This window comes from Grampus griseus (assembly GCF_964374135.1).
Source record: "Grampus griseus genome assembly, chromosome: 16".
In the NCBI taxonomy this organism is placed as follows: Eukaryota; Metazoa; Chordata; class Mammalia; order Artiodactyla; family Delphinidae; genus Grampus; species Grampus griseus.
The window spans coordinates 80240097-80257598 of NC_139010.1; the positions used below are offsets into that span (position 1 = coordinate 80240097).

At 40.9% G+C, this 17502-nt stretch overlaps 1 protein-coding gene across 1 annotated transcript in view; it reads right to left on the bottom strand.

Moving 5' to 3' along the window:
• Window positions 1-17502, bottom strand: part of ADAM12 (ADAM metallopeptidase domain 12) — a gene marked incomplete at both ends in the record, with an annotated part of 387447 nt that overhangs the window by 4952 nt on the left and 364993 nt on the right. The gene's annotated exons all lie outside the window — the stretch shown is intronic.

A 17502-nucleotide genomic window follows, 5' to 3' on the forward strand; every position in this document is an offset into this window, starting at 1 on the left:
AATATAGATAACAATGATTAGAAGTCACTTGTGGGACTTCCCTGGTGACGCAGTGGTTAAGACTCCGTGCTCCCAATGCAGAGGGCCCGGGTTTGATCCCTGGTCGGGGAACTAGATCCCACATGCATGCTGCAACTAAGAGCTTTCATGCGCGACTAAGGAGCACACCTGCCGCAACTAAGACCCGGCACAACCCCCCCCCCCCCCGCCGCAAAAAAAAAGGCACTTGTGTTCCTGGGGTCCCTTCCTTGGCTACTGTGAGAGTGGGGCTCACTGGAGCCAGGTTGGAAAGTCAGTGAGTGTTGATAACACTCTCTTTTGGGCCCAGGGTGAACATAGGCATCAAGGCACCACCTGCGCTGGTCCTTGGAGCATAGAAGCACTCACACATATACAGTCTGTAGGAAATGGTGCTAGAAACTCAAGGAAGGCAGGACATCCTAATAAACAGATGACCTCATACACTGTCATGGAACTCAGTATTCCATACATCCAGAATACTCAAGATGATTTAAACACATACGAGTTGAATTTCTCATAGTAATCATCCCACTAAAATTATATCTCCGCAGCAATCGGAGCTCAGTTAAAAGAAGGCGACAATATAGTCACAATTTAACATAGCTTTATAAAGCAAAGGAAGCTACCACAGGAGTCTGTCAACCACAGCTGTATGGAAAATACAGCAACTTGAAACAATGGGGAAACTGGGATAGGAAGGAGCCGCCAAACAAGGAACAGACTTACAAGTGCCATTTCTACATCAGCTCTCATTAATGGAAATATTAACAGCCTGTTGAATGTAAAATAGAACACGACGTTCACTGGAAATACAGACCACACAATGAGCACAAGCACCGAAGTCACGCTGTTTGTATACCCAACCAGGCTCTGCGCTTACAAGCTCTGAGAGCACACAAGTTATTTAACTTCTTTAAGTTGTAGAGAGGAGATGATGTGAGGGTTCAGGGAGAGATTACCTGTTAATCTCTTAGCATAGAGCCTGGCACACAGCGACCAATACGTGTTAGCTGCTACTGCTTCACAACTACTATTATTGAAGGAGTGAATTCAACCATCTAAAAGCACCATAATCCTCCCAACAAACACTGGGTGATAAACCATGGCACTAAACCAAGCTCCATTTCCTAAAAGGTGGTAGAAAATAATGAGCACGCTAATATGTGGATGTAAAGATGAATGCACGCACCCACATCTGAGGATTAAAGAATTCATTACTAAATGATACTAGCTTTGCCGCTAAGTATGAATAAATATCTAGTCTTGGTAGTAAAGATAATGTCAGGTTTTTATTACACTACTGGAGAAAAAATGAGATGTATGTTACAGTGTATCACAATATATTTGGATTTATCACGGAACCTTAGGAGATAGGTTGGCCATTCATTCTGGTTTTGCCTGGAGACATTCCCAATTTACGGCTGTGTTTAATTTATTAATCATAGACTTTCTCATGTGCCCTGGTTTAGAGGACAAATTATATGGTCACCATAGTGATAAAAGCCCAAACAGTGGAGATATTGATTGAAAGTTCTGATTCAAACCTGGGCTCAGCAGAGGCACCAAGCCCCCTCCCTCCTGCCATGCCCATGACATGATGGTTTTGATGGAAACATGAAACAGGTAGCTGCCTAGGTAAGATGCCAGCTTCCCACCGGGCCCAACTGGGACAAACTGGCATCATGGAACAGCGGGGTTAGTCAAAGATGATGTATCCTCCTTCCTCAGGGACCAGGCATGAAGCCCATGAAACATTTGCACAGAAGCACCAGCTGCATGTGCCCTGACCTTGCAGAAAGGGGTGGGACTTCCACACTCCCTTTTAGGCACTGCTTTTCAAGCTGCCTTTGCAAAACCTGAACCTGGGCTTTCCCAATGACGTCCGATCCAGCCTGGCCACAAAGAGCCATGGAAATGGAGCTGAGGAATGACTCCAGGCCAAGTTGCTCACACTCGATAAACATTTCTTTAGACTGATTTTCATTTTAAACAAGGAAATGAGTTCAGACCCCCATTTCTCTGCCTTCTCAACTTCTAGGTACCGGAGAAAAATCGAGATCTGTTATTAAATAGAGTTGTCTCATTTCTCCATTTTCTGCTCATGTTTCAGCTAAAGCCACATATTTCAAATTTTTTAGAGGGATGAGAACAAATTTTTAGATCCAAATATAGCCCCTTGCTTTGACCATCACAGAGAATTCTCAGCTGTTATCTCCTTCTGCATGATCAGCAAGAATAAGCGCGTCCTGCTTGTCCAGAGGGATCTCCCCAGGAAGACTGGGTGTTATCACAGGAAAACGCCAGAGATGCCACAGAGATCCCTGGTGAGCTCGTGCAGGGCCGGGGGGCAGCATAAACACTACTTACCATCTGGCCTATCCCTGGCCCTGTAGAAATACACACTTCACGATAACACCAAGGACAACTGATTCTCTGGGAAATGCCTCAACTTTTTACTCTTTATTCAGAAAAAGCAGAGGTCCTTTAAAGAGCACTTTTACACCTAGCTGGAAGATGTCCCTGGTCCCTTCTTTCTAAAACCACCTGAAAACAGTAAAGAAAATGCACAAGAAGGAGCAAAACTCCACCTCTGAGAAAAATGTATAGCCCCACATGAATATATGAGAAAAGGATGCAAAGTGTCCAGCAGGCTGGGCTGAGGAGAGACCACGGAAGGGACACCTACGTGGCCAACCTGGTGAAATGCAGAGGGGGAGACATCCACCTTGCCTGCCGGGGATAAGAGTACAGAGTGAGCAGATGATGTATGTGTGTCAGGGCTGAAGGAGCAGCAGATGAGCCCAACCATCTATGCACACCTGGAGCAGGGGAGGGGACCTGGCAGAGTCTCTGCCGAAATCAGGGGAGGCCAAACCACCACTATCCCTCAAAGCCCTCTGTCCCATGGCCCCCCATGAGGTGGGCAATTTGGAGGTGGCCCTGAGTTCTGACCTGGCCTTTCCCCCAACTGTCCTGCAACTGGTTGTTTTTTCCAGGAAGACCTCGCTTTGTTTAAAGAGGAATTTAGATACATTAATCAAAACTACTGAAAGAAGGAAGGAAGGAACCACGATAAACAAAAGGCAAACTAAGAAGCCACTGGCAAAAATGTATACATAAGGACATGAAAAAGGAGCTGGCAAAAGTCAAGTGAAAAGGGAAAGGAAAAAATAAAGCAACAATGCAAACCAAGGACCAAGATGGTACTGAATACAGCGCTGTGGGGACCAGCTTGAGGGAAATGAGGAGAAGTTCAATGGTAAATGACAAAGACCACAGACAAAGGTGATACAACATATACATAAATGGTGTCACTTACGGGATCTGAACAAATAGTAAAGAGAGAAAAGATACCCAGATTTATTTTGTAACAACTTTTCTGGAAGAGTCAAGCCTATGGATTGAAAGTGTACACTGTTTCCCTGGGTGAAATGATTCAGACTCATCAGAATTAAGACATAATTAATAGGATACAGAGTCATGTCACTTACAAGGAAAAAAGAAAGAAGCCAGCTTCTGATTTCTTCAGAGCAGACAGAGGAAGCATGCATCTAAGAGTTTCAGGGAAAGAAAGTGTGATCCATGAATTTTATGCCTAAAGTGTCATTGAAAAAATAAAGCAACAGCCAAGTGTCTTTGAACATACAAAATTCAGGGAATATACCTCCTAAGAACTCTTCTGGAAGGAATTCTGGAAGTCCAATAGCATGAACTTCAGCCAGCCAGGAAAAGAATGGCTCAGTGGCAAGGAGATTAAGCACTAAATCCCTTCAATGTAGACCTAAGGGTAACAAAATTGTGGGAATTATGGCTACAAAACAGAAAGTAAATGTTATTAGCCATAATAATATAGACATTCTAGAACTAACCAAAGTTGGGAGGTGGACCATCCATTTCCAGATATTTGGCAGGCTGAGCTATTTTGACCTACCTTCTCTCTAAAATTGTTTGATAAAATGTATTTAATAGAAGAAATGGACAAATTCTTAGTAAGGTACAATCTCCCAAGACTGAATCAGGAGAAGCAGAAAATATGAACAGACTAATCACATGTACTGAAATTGAAACTGTGATTAGAAAACTTTCAACAAACAAAAATCCAGGACCAGATGGCTTCACAGGCAAATTCTATGAAACACTGAAGAAGAGTTAACACCTATCCTTCTGAAACTCTTCCAAAAAATTGCAGAGGAAGGAACACTTCCAAACTCGTTCTATGAGGCCGCCATCACCCTGATACCAAAACCAGACAAAGATACAACAAAAAAAGAAAACTACAGACCAATATCACTGATGAACGTAGACTCAAAAATCCTCAACAAAATACTAGCAAACTGAATCCAACAACACATTAAAAGGATCATACACCATGATCAAGTGGCATTTATCCCATGGATGCAAGGATTTTTCAATATCTACAAATCAGTGATACACTATGTCAACAAACTGAAGAATAAAAACCATATGATCATCTCGATAGATGCAGAAAAACTTTTGACAAAATTCAACAGCGATTTATGATAAAAACTGTCCAGAAAGTGGATGTAGAGGGAACCTACCTCAACATAATAAAGGTCATGTATGCTACAGCTAGCATAATACTCAATGGGGGCAAGCTGAAAGCATTTCCTATAAGATCAGGAACAAGACAAGGATGTCCACTCTCACCACTTTTATTCAACATAGTTTTAGAAGTCCTGGCCATGGCAATCAGAGACGAAAAAGAAAGAAAAGGAATCCAGATTGGCAAAGAAGAAGTAAAACTGTCACTGTTTGCAGATGACATGATACCATACATAGAAAATCCTAAAGATGCTACCAGAAAACTACTAGAACTCATCAATGAATTCAGTAAAGTTGCAGGATACAAAATTAATACACAGAAATCTGTTGCATTTCTATACACTAACAATAAAAGATCAGAAAGAGAAAGAAACAATCCCATTTACCATCACATCAAAAAGAGTAAAGTATCTAGAAATAAACCTACCTAAGGAGGCAACTACTCCAAAAACTATGATGCTGATGAAAGAAATCGAAGATGACACAAACAGATGGAAAGATATATCATGTTCTTGGATTGCAAACATCAATATTGCCAAAATGACTATACTACCCAAGGCAATCTACAGATTCAATGCAATCCCTATCAAATTACCAATGGCATTTTTCACAGAACTAGAACAAGAAAATTTTAAATTTGTATGGAGACACAAAAGGCCCTGTACAGCCAAAGCAATCTTGAGAAAGAAAAACAGAGCTGGAGGAATCATGTTCCCTGACTTCAGACTATACTACAAAGTCATAGTCGTCAAAACAGTATGGTACTGGCACAAAACAGAAATACAGATCAATGGAACAGGATAAAAAGTCCAGAAAGAAACACACGCACCTATGGTCAATTAATCTATGACACAGGAGGCAAGACTATATGGAGAAAAGACAGTTTCTTCAGTAAATGGTGCTGGGAAAACTGGACAGCTACATGTAAAAAAATGAAATTAAAACATTCTCTAACAGCATAAACAAAAATAAACTCAAAATGGATTAAAGACCTAAATGTAAGACTGGATAGGCAGAACACACTTTGACATAAATCACAGCAAGATCTTTTTTGATCCTTCTCCTAGAGTGATGGAAATAAAAACAAAAATAAACAAATGGGACCTAATTAAACTCAAAAACTTTTGTATAGCAAAGGAAACCATAAACAGAACGAGAAGACAACCCACAGAGTGGGAGAAAATATTTGCAAATGATGTGACCAACAAGGGATTAATCTCCAAAATTTACAAACAGCTCACGTGGCTCAATATCAAAAAAACAAACAACCCAATCAAAAAATGGGCAGAAGACCTAAACAGACATTTCTTCAAAGAAGATATACAGATGGCCAAGAGGCACATGAAAAGATGCTCAACATTACTAATTATTAGAGAAATGCAAATCAAAACTACAATGAGATATCACCTCACACCAGTCAGAATGGCCATCATCAAAAAGTCTACAGACAATAAATGCTGGAGAGGGTGTAGAGCAAAGGGAACCCTCTTGCACTGTTGGTGGGAATGTAAATTGATACAGCCACTATGGAGAACAGTAGGGAGGTTCCTTAAAAAACTAAAAATAGAGCTCCTATATGATCCAGCAATCCTACTCCAGGGCATATATCCTGAGAAAACCATGGTTCAAAAAGATACATGCACCCCAATGTTCATTGCAGTGCTGTTTACAATAGCCAAGACATGGAAGCAACCTAAATGTCCATCAACAGATGAATGGATAAAGATGTGGTACATATTTAAGATGGAATATTACTCAGCCATTAAAAAGAATGAAATTTGGACGAGGGGATGATGGCGGAAGAGCAAGATGCAGAGATCATCTTCCTCCCCACAGATACACCAGAAATACATCTACACGTGTAACAACTCCTACAGGACACCTACTGAACGTTGGCAGAACACCTCAGACCTCCCAAAAGGCAAGAAAGTCCCCACGTACCTGGGTAGGGCAAAAGAAAAAAGAATAAACAGAGACAAAAGGATAGGGACGGGCCCTGCACCAGTGGGAGGGAGCTGTAAAGGAGGAAAGGTTTCCACACACTAGGAAGCCCCTTCGCGGGCAGAGACTGCGGGTGGCGGAGGGGGGAGCTTCGGGGCCACGGAGGAGAGCACAGCAACAGGGGTGCGGAGGGCAAAGCAGAGAGATTCCCACACAGAGGATCGGTGCCGACCGGCACTCACCAGCCCGAGAGGCTTGTCTGCTCACCCGCCGGGGCGGGCGGGTCTGGGAGCTGAGGCTCGGGCTTCGGTCGGTCGGAGCGCAGGGAAAGGACTGGGGTTGGCTGCATGAACACAGCCTGCAGGGCGCTAGTGCGCCACGGCTAGCCGGGAGGGAGTCCGGGGAAAAGTCTGGAGCTGCCGAAGAGGCAAGAGACTTTTTCTTCCCTCTTTGTTTCCTGGTGCGTGAGGAGAGGGGATTCAGAGCGCTGCTTAAAGGAGCTCCAGAGACGGGCGCGAGCCGCGGCTAAAAGCACGGACCCCAGAGACGGGCATGAGACGCTAAGGCTGCTGCTGCCGCCACCAAGAAGCCTGTGTGTGAGCACAGGGCACTATCCACACCCCGCTTCCGGGGAGCCTGTGCAGCCCGCCACTGCCAGGGTCTCGGGATCCAGGGACAACTTCCCCGGGAGAACGCACGGCACGCCTCAGGCTGGTGCAACGTCACGTTGGCCTCTGCCACCACAGGCTCGCCCCTCATCCGCACCCCTCCCTCCCCGTGGCCTGAGTGAGCCAGAGCCCCCGAATCAGCGGCTCCTTTAACCCCACCCTGTCTGAGCGAAGAACAGACGCCCTCCAGTGACCTACATGCAAAGGCGGGGCCAAATCGAAAGCTGAGCCCCTGAGAGCTGTGAGAACAAAGAAGAGAAACGGAAATCTCTCCCAGCAGCCTCAGAAGCAGCGGATTAAAGCTCCACAATCAACCTGATGTACCCTGCATCTGTGGAATACCTGAATAGACAATGAATCATCCCAAATTGAGGAGGTGGACTTTCAGAGCAAGATTTATGATTTTTTCCCCCTTTTCCTCTTTTTGTGAGTGTGTATGTGTATGCTTCTGTGTGAGATTTTGTCTGTATAGCTTTGCATCTACCATTTGTCCCAGGGTTCTACCCATCCATTTAAAAAAATTTTTTTTCTTAGTAATTATTTTTTATTTTAATAACTTTATTATATTTTATCTTACTTTATTTTATTTTACTTTATCTTCTTTCTTTCTTTTTTTCCTTCCTTCCCTCCTTCCTTCCTTCCTCCCTCCCTCCTTTCTTTCCTTCTTTCTTTCTTTCTTTCCTTCTTTCTACTTCTACTAATTCTTTCTTTCTACTTTTTCTCCCTTTTATTCTGAGCCGTGTGGATGAAAGGCTCTTGGTGCTGCAGCCAGGAGTCAGTGCTGTGCCTCTGAGGTGGGAGAGCCAACTTCAGGACACTGGTCCACAAGAGACCTCCCAGTTCCACATAATATCAAACAGCGGAAATCTCCCAGAGACCTCCATCTCAACACCAGCACCCAGCTTCACTCAACGACCAGCAAGCTACGGTGCTGGACACCCTATGCCAAACAACTAGCAAGACAGGAACACAACCCCACGCATTAGCAGAGAGGCTGCCTAAAATCATAATAAGTCCACAGACACCCCAAAACACACCACCAGAATGGACCTGCCCACCAGAAAGACAAGATCCAGCCTTATCCACCAGAACACAGGCACTAGTCCCCTCCACCAGGAAGCCTACACAAGCCACTGAACCAACCTTAGCCACTGGGGACAGACACCAAAAACAGTGGGAACTACGAACCTGCAGCCTGCAAAAAGGAGACCCCAAACACAGTAAGATAAGCAAAATGAGCAGAAAAACACACAGCAGATGAAGGAGCAAGATAAAAACCCAACAGGCCTAACAAATGAAAAGGAAATAGGCAGTCTACCTGAAAAAGAATTCAGAATAATGATAGTAAAGATGATCCAAAATCTTTGTAATAGAATAGACAAAATGCAAGAAACATTTAACAAGGACCTAGAAGAACTAAAGATAAAACAAACAACGATGAACAACACAATAAATGAAATTAAAATACTCTAGATGGGATCAATAGCAGAATAACTGAGGCAGAAGAATGGATAAGTGACCTGGAAGATAAAATAGTGGAAATAACTACTGCAGAGTAGAATAAAGAAAAAAGAATGAAAAAAACTGAGGACAGTCTCAGAGACCTCTGGGACAACATTAAATGCACCAACATTTGAATTATAGGAGTTCTAGAAGAAGAGAAAAAGAAAGGGACTGAGAAAATATTTGAAGAGATTATAGTTGAAAACTTCCCTAATATGGGAAAGGAAATAGTTAATCAAGTCCAGGAAGCACAGAGAGTCCCATACAGGATAAATCCAAGGAGAAATATGCCAAGACACATATTAATCAAACTATCAAGAATTAAATACAAAGAAAACATATTAAAAGCAGCAAGGGAAAAACAACAAATAACACAGGGAATCCCCATGAGGTTAACAGCTGATCTTTCAGCAGAAACTCCGCAAGCCAGAAGGGACTGGCAAGACATATTTAAAGTGATGAAGGAGAAAAACCTGCAACCAAGATTACTCTACCCAGCAAGGATCTCCTTCAGATTTGATGGAGAAATTAAAACCTTTACAGACAAGCAAAAGCTGAGAGAGTTCAGCACCACCAAACCAGCTTTACAACAAATGCTAAAGGAACTTCTCTAGGCAAGAAACACAAGAGAAGGAAAAGACCTACAATAACGAACCCAAAACAATTAAGAAAATGGGAATTGGAACATACATATCGATAACTACCTTAAATGTACATGGACTAAATGCTCCCACCAAAAGACACAGATTGGCTGAATGGAAACAAAAACAAGACCCATATACATGCTGTCCACAAGAGACCCACTTCACACCTAGAGACACATACAGACTGAAAGTAAGGGGATGGAAAAAGATATTCCATGAAAATGGAAACCAAAAGAAAGCTGGAGTAGCAATTCTCATATCAGACAAAATAGACTTTAAAATAAAGACTATTAGAAGAGACAAAGAAGGACACTACATGATGATCAAGGGATCGATCCAAGAAGAAGATATAACAATTGTAAATATTTATGCACCCAACATAGGAGCACCTCAATACATAAGGCAAATACTAACAGCCATAAAAGGGAAATTGACAGTAACACATTCATAGTAGGGGACTTTAACACCCCACTTTCACCAATGGACAGATCATCCAAAATGAAAATAAGGAAACACAAGCTTTAAATGATACATTAAACAAGATGGACTTAACTGATATTTATAGGACATTCCATCCAAAAACAACAGAATACACATTTTTCTCAAATGCTCATGGAACATTCTCCAGGATAGATCATATCTTGGGTCACAAATCAAGCCTTGGTAAATTTAAGAAAATGGAAATTGTATCAAATATCTTTTCCGACCACAACACTATGAGAGTGGATATCAATAACAGGAAAAGATCTGTAAAAAATACAAACACATGGAGGCTAAACAATACACTACTTAATAACGAAGTGGTCACTGAAGAAATCAAAGAGGAAATAAAAAAATACCAAGAAACAAATGACAATGGAGACACGACGACCCAAAACCTATGGGAGGCAGCAAAAGCAGTTCTAAGAGGGAAGTTTATAGCAGTACAATCCTACCTTAAGAAACAGGAAACATCTCGAATAAACAACCTAACCTTGTACCTAAAGCAATTAGAGAAAGAAGAACAAAAACACCCCAAAGTTAGCAGAAGGAAAGAAATCATAAAAATCAGATCAGAAATAAATGAAAAAGCAATGAAGGAAACAATAGCAAAGATCAATGAAACTAAAAGCTGGTTCGTTAAGAAGATAAACAAAATTGATAAACTATTAGCCAGACTCATCAAGAAAAAAAGGGAGAAGACTCAAATCAATAGAATTAGAAATGAAAAAGGAGAAGTAACAACTGACACTGCAGAAATACAAAAGATCATGAGAGATTACTACAAGCAACTCTATGCCAATAAAATGGACAAATTCTTAGAAATGCACAACCTGCCAAGACTGAATCAGGAAGAAATAGAAAATATGAACAGACCAATCACAAGCACTGAAATTGAAACTGTGATTAAAAATCTTCCAACAAACAAAAGCCCAGGACCAGACGGCTTCACAGGCAAATTCTATCAAACATTTAGAGAAGAGCTAACACCTATCCTTCTCTAACTCTTCCAAAATATAGCAGAGGGAGGAAGACTCCCAAACTCATTCTACGAGGCCACCATCACCTTGATACCAAAAGCAGACAAGGATGTCACAAAGAAAGAAAACTACAGGCCAATATCACTGCTGAACATAGATGCAAAAATCCTCAACAAAATACTAGCAAACAGAATCCAACAGCACATTAAAAGGATCATACACCATGATCAAGTGGGGTTTATTCCAGGAATGCAAGGATTCTTCAATATATGCAAATCAATGTGATAAACCATATTAACAAATTGAAGGAGAAAAACCATATGATCATCTCAATAGATGCAGAGAAAGCTTTCGACAAAATTCAACACCCATTTATGATAAAAACCCTGCAGAAAGTAGGCATAGAGGGAACTCTCCTCAACATAATAAAGGCCATATATGACAAACCCACAGCCAACATCGTCCTCAATGGTGAAAAACTGAAAGCATTTCCACTAAGATCAGGAACAAGACAAGGTTGCCCACTCTCACCACTCTTATTCAACATAGTTTTGGAAGTTTTAGCCACAGAAATCAGAGAAGAAAAGGAAATAAAAGGAATCCAAATCAGAAAAGAAGAAGTAAAGCTGTCACTGTTTGCAGATGACATGATACTATACATAGAGAATCCTAAAGATGCTATCAGAAAACTACTAGAGCTAATCAATGAGTTTGGTAAAGTAGCAGGATACAAAATTAATGCACAGAAATCTCTGGCATTCCTATACACTAATGATGAAAAATCTGAAAGTGAAATCAAGAAAACACTCCCATTTACCACAGCAACAAAAAGAATAAAATTCCTCAGAATAAACCTACCTAAGGAGACAAAAGACATGTATGCAGAAAACTATAAGACACTGATGAAAGAAATTAAAGAGGATACAAACAGATGGAGAGATATACCATGTTCTTGGATTGGAAGAATCAACATTGTGAAAATGACTCTACTATCCAAAGCAATTTACGGATTCAATGCAATCCCTATCAAACTACCAATGGCATTTTTCACAGAACTAGAACAAATAATTTCACAATTTGTATGGAAACACAAAAGAACCCGAATAGCCAAAGCAATCTTGAGAACGAAAAACAGAGCTGGAGGAATCAGGCTCCCTGACTTCAGACTATACTACAAAGCTACAGTAATCAAGACAGTATGGTACTGGCACAAAAACAGAAATATAGATCAATGGAACAGGATAGAAAGCCCAGAGATAAAACGACACACATATGGTCACCTTATCTTTGATAGAGGAGGCAGGAATGTACAGTGGAGAAAGGACAGCCTCTTCAATAAGTGGTGATGGGGAAGCTGGACAGGTACATGTAAAAGTATGAGATTAGATCACTCCCTAACACCACACACAAAAATAAGCTCAAAATGGATTAAAGACCTAAATGTAAGGCCAGAAACTATGAAACTCTTAGAGGAAAACATAGGCAGAACACTCTATGACATAAATCACAGCAAGATCATTTTTGACCCACCTCCTAGAGAAATGGAAATAAAAACAAAAATAAACAAATGGGACCTAATGAAACTTCAAAGCTTTTGCACAGCAAAGGAAACCATAAACAAGACCAAAACACAACCCTCAGAATGGGAGAAAATATTTGCAAATGAAGCAACTGACAAAGGATTAATCTCCAAAATTTATAAGAAGCTCATGCAGCTCAATAACAAAAAAACAAACCACCCAATCCAAAAATGGGCAGAAGACCTAAATAGACATTTCTCCAAAGAAGATATACAGACTGCCAACAAACACATGAAAGAATGCTCAACATCATTAATCATTAGAGAAATGCAAGTCAAAACTACAATGAGATATCATCTCACACCAGTCAGAATGGCCATCATCAAAAAATCTAGAAACAATAAATGCTGGAGAGGGTGTGGAGAAAAGGGAACACTCTTGCACTGCTGGTGGGAATGTGAATTGGTACTGCCATTATGGAGAACAGTATGGAGGTTCCTTAAAAAACTACAAATAGAACTACCATATGACCCAGCAATCCCACTACTGGGCATATACCCTGAGAAAACCATAATTCAAAAAGAGTCATGTACCAAAATGTTCATTGCAGCTCTATTTACAATAGCCCGGAGATGGAAACAACCTAAGTGTCCATCATCGGATGAATGGATAAAGAAGATGTGGCACATATATACAATGGAATATTACTCAGCCATAAAAAGAAACGAAATTGAGCTATTTGTAATGAGGTGTATAGACCTAGAGTCTGTCATACAGAGTGAAGTAAGTCAGAAAGAGAAAGACAAATACCGTATGCTAACACATATATATGGAATTTAAGAAAAAATATGTCATGAAGAACCTAGGGGTAAGACAGGAATAAAGACACAGATCTACTAGAGAATGGACTTGAGGATATGGGGAGGGGAAAGGGTAAGCTGTGACAAAGAGAGAGAGAGGCATGGACATATATATATACTACCAAACGTAAGGTAGATAGCTAGTGGGAAGCAGCCGCATAGCACAGGGAGATCAGCTCGGTGCCCTGTGACCTCCTGGAGGGGTGGGATAGGGAGGGTGGGAGGGAGGGGGACGCAAGAGGGAAGAGATATGGGAACATATGTATATGTATAACTGATTCACTTTGTTATAAAGCAGAAACTAACACACCATTGTAAGGCAATTATATTCCAATAAAGATGTAAAAAAAAAAAAGAATGAAATTTGCAGCAACATGGATGGAACCGGGGACTATCATACTGAATAAAGTCAGAGAAAAACAAATAACATATGATATCGCTTATATGAAGAATTAAAAAAATTATACAAATGAACTTATTACAAAACAGAAACAGACTCACAGGCTTAGAGAATGAACTTATGGTTACCAGGGGGTAAGGGTGGGTGGGGGAGGGATAGACTGGGAGGTTGGGATTGACATATACATACTACTATATATAAAATAGATAACCAACAAGGACCTACTACATAGCACAAGGAACTCTGTTCAATATTCTCTAATAACCTTAATGGGAAAAGAACTTGAAAAAGAATAGATACATGTATATACATGTATAACTGAATCACTTTGCTGTACAACTGAAACTAACACAACATTGTTACTCAACTTTACTCCAACATAAAATAAAAAATCAAAAAAATAACACTAATAACTCATTACATGTTAACATAAATAATATTTCTTAATGAAAAATTATAGTTTTTGATATAAAAATAAATTCAGTGAGAAGAAAAAAATATTAAAATGTTTCTTAAAAGCATCAAAGAGCTACAAGATAGCAAGATGTTATCAGGCCAACATCTAAGTGAAAGGAGAAGCCCAGAGGGGTAAGTAGTCCACTGAAGCTATAGGCATTTGCCAAATTAGGGAAACCTGTGTTTTGGTTCTGATACTCTTTTAAGGTGAGGGATGCAAGAGTCGAAGGTCAGCACCTGCCTCAGTTCAGTAGGGCACCATCCTCTTCCTGACCTCTCCCTGATAAAGTTGGGCCCTGCAGAGGACTGTACCTCAGGGTAAGAATATTCTAGAAGCAAACACATACTACTGTCCATCCCTAGCAGACACAAGAAGAGTTCTCTTGGTGCTGGGCAGACCAACCTATAACCACAAATTGCCCCTGAGGACCTGAAGCTGACATCACATCATCTGGGTGGCTCATAAGCCCTGAGCCATTTCAAGGGGTCTCAAGCTGGTGCTGCCCTGGGCACCTGACAGAGGCAAATTACACCCTCTCTGGAGGAACAGACTCCATCCTAGACCTGAAAGAGCTCCCAGAGAATTTTCCAGAAAATTTAGTAGCTCACAGTAAATGACCAAGCACCCAAAGAAGCAAGGGATCATGAGAGAGGGAGAGAGGGAGAGAGGGAGAGAGGGAGAGAGGGAGAGAGGGAGAGAGGGAGAGAGGGAGAGAGGGAGAGGGGGGGGAGCAATTAAAAAAACTCAGCAGCAACACACGCAAAGAGTTTAGATTTGGGAATTATTGGAACAAATTTTCTTACTGTATTTAAAAGACAAGCCTCATGTCTGAATAAGAACCAAAGAGAACGTCCAGAAACAAAAAGTAAAACACAGCTGAGTTTAAGTACACATTTTGTTATGCTTACTTTAATACCATTTATATAAACTGAAAAACACAAAATACTATATATTTTTACGTATACCTATTTACGTAAAAATATTTGAAAAGTGCTATAGAAAATCAACACCAAACTTAGGACAGAGGTTATACCTGGAGGGGGGCTGAGGTAGTCTATATTGTTTAATTTTTCCTTTTTTAAAAGAAATGTATGCATATTATATATCTGAAATTTAAATAGGTGTATACATAGAAAAACAGGTAACAATGGTTATTTCTAGTATAAATATGGGTGAATTTTAGATCATTTTTACTTTTATATATTTTAAATACAGGTATTCCCCAATGTTTGAAAGTTCGCTTTACCTCACTTTTACAAAAGACCTACATTAGTACCTGTTTTCACTTAACTGAAAGAAATCCAAAGAGGACCTTTGCTTTTACAAGAACAGGCAAAAAGCAAAAAGAAGCTTTCAGCATTTTTTTGGGCAGCAGCCATTGTAGAGACAGCTCACCCTGAGCAGAGGGAGGGGCCCCACTAAGGTCCTTCCCTGTGAACTACACTCAGCATCTCAGCATCAAGCTGCCAGAGCTTTGAACTGTGTCTGCGAGCATCTGTGCTTTATCTCGATCTATTTTTTGCATCCCTTAACAATATGTGTCCCAAGGTAATCGCTTCTTTACTTCATGCCATTTTGGCTTATAAAGGGTTTCACAGGAATGCTCTGCTTTCAGATAGCAAGGAAATCTGTATTTAAAATATTAACAATAAAAGAATTAATTTTCTTTTTTATAAATTTATTTTATTTTTGGCTGCATTGGGTCTTTGTTGCTGTGCATGGGCTTTCTCTAATTGCAGCGAGCGGGGGCTACTCTTTGTTGCGGTGTGTGGGCTTCTCATTGCGGTGGCTTCTCTTGTTGAGGAGCACGGGCTCTAGGTGCACGGGCTCAGTAGTTGTGGCACACGGGCTCTAGAACGCAGGCTCAGTAGTTGTGGCATATGGGCTCAGTAGTTGTGGCTCGCGGGCTCTAGAACGCAGGGTCAGTAGTTGTGGCGCACGGGCTTAGTTGCTCCGTGGCATGTGGGATCTTCCCGGACCAGGGCTCGAGCCCATGTCCCCTGCATTGGCAGGCAGATTCTTAACCACTGTGCCACGAGGGAAGCCCCAGAATTAATTTCAATCTTTGGGCCAAAGGAAAAAACCAAAGAGAAAACATAGACTATTTAAAAATTATAAATATGGAAAACACTACAAGTTAGAGTAAGTACAGACAGAGCAGTGTTTGGGAAATTCCTAGACTTACATGCCATGTAATCAAGTATGAATAAAAGTATGAATAAAAATGAAATAATGATCTAAGAAGTTAGAGAAAGAAAATAAACCTAAAAATGGAAGTGATAAAGATAAAAGCAGAAAATAATTAGTAAAATAAAAAATTAATTACTATCATTTAGCAAAGACATTACAGACATTCTAATAATGTTAGATATTTTCATTCAATTATCACAAAGTCCAATGAGGGAGATGTTATCTCAGATTTGTAAAGGGGAAATGAAAGTAATGAAAGTAATGTTTCTGTGGTCTAACAATAGTAAAAGGAAAGTCATATATAAAATCTAGGGCTGGTTCTTTGGGGGTAGGAGGAGTTGAGGAGAAACCAGGTAAATCTAATAAAGAAAAGATAAGCCAATAATGGACAAATAAGTACACAAATACCATGAACAGTGTTGAGGGTTAGTTAGGTGGTCATCTAGAAAAATAAAGTTGGATTCCTACTTCATTTTATGCACTAAAGAGCAGATGGATCAAATATTAAATGTGAAGAAAAGATCATGAAGGTATAAGAAATAGAAGAACATATTTGTAACCTTTGGGTAGACAAGCCTTTCTAAACATGACAATAAAAAGTGGCAGGGCTTCCCTGGTGGCGCAGTGGTTGAGAGTCCGCCTGCCGATGCAGGGGACGCGGGTTCGTGCCCCGGTCCGGGAGGATCCCGCATGCCGCGGAGCGGCTGGGCCCGTGAGCCATGGCCGCTGACCCTGCGCGTCCGGAGCCTGTGCTCCGCAATGGGAGAGGCCACAGCAGTGAGAGGGCCGCATACAGAAAAAAAAAAAAAAAAAAAGTGGCAAAGGAGGCGACAACACAGTTTATGAAAAAGGGAAAAAAACAAATGGATTTTAAACCTGTGGAAAGATCTTACATCTCATTTTTAGGAAGAAAAACGTAGATACTTTTCTTTCCAACCTATCACGTTGGCAAAGATAAAAAAAAAATCTCTGAACGCACTATATTGGTGAAGACCCGGGGAAGAGAAATTGGGACGACTCCTTTAGAAGCATTTCTGCCTCATCTACCAAATTTCTAAATGCATATGGCCTTTGATCAGCAATTGTGCTCCCAGGAATTTATCCCACGTCCATCGTCATGCATCGGCCCAAGGTACCTGGGCAAGACTATGCCTGTTTGAAGTAGCAAATGATTGGAAACCACCCATGTGGCCATCAGTAAGGGACTGGTTAAAGAATCTACGGTGTGGCTCTACCGTGAAATACTACACAGCCAGTGAAAAGGATGGGGTAGAT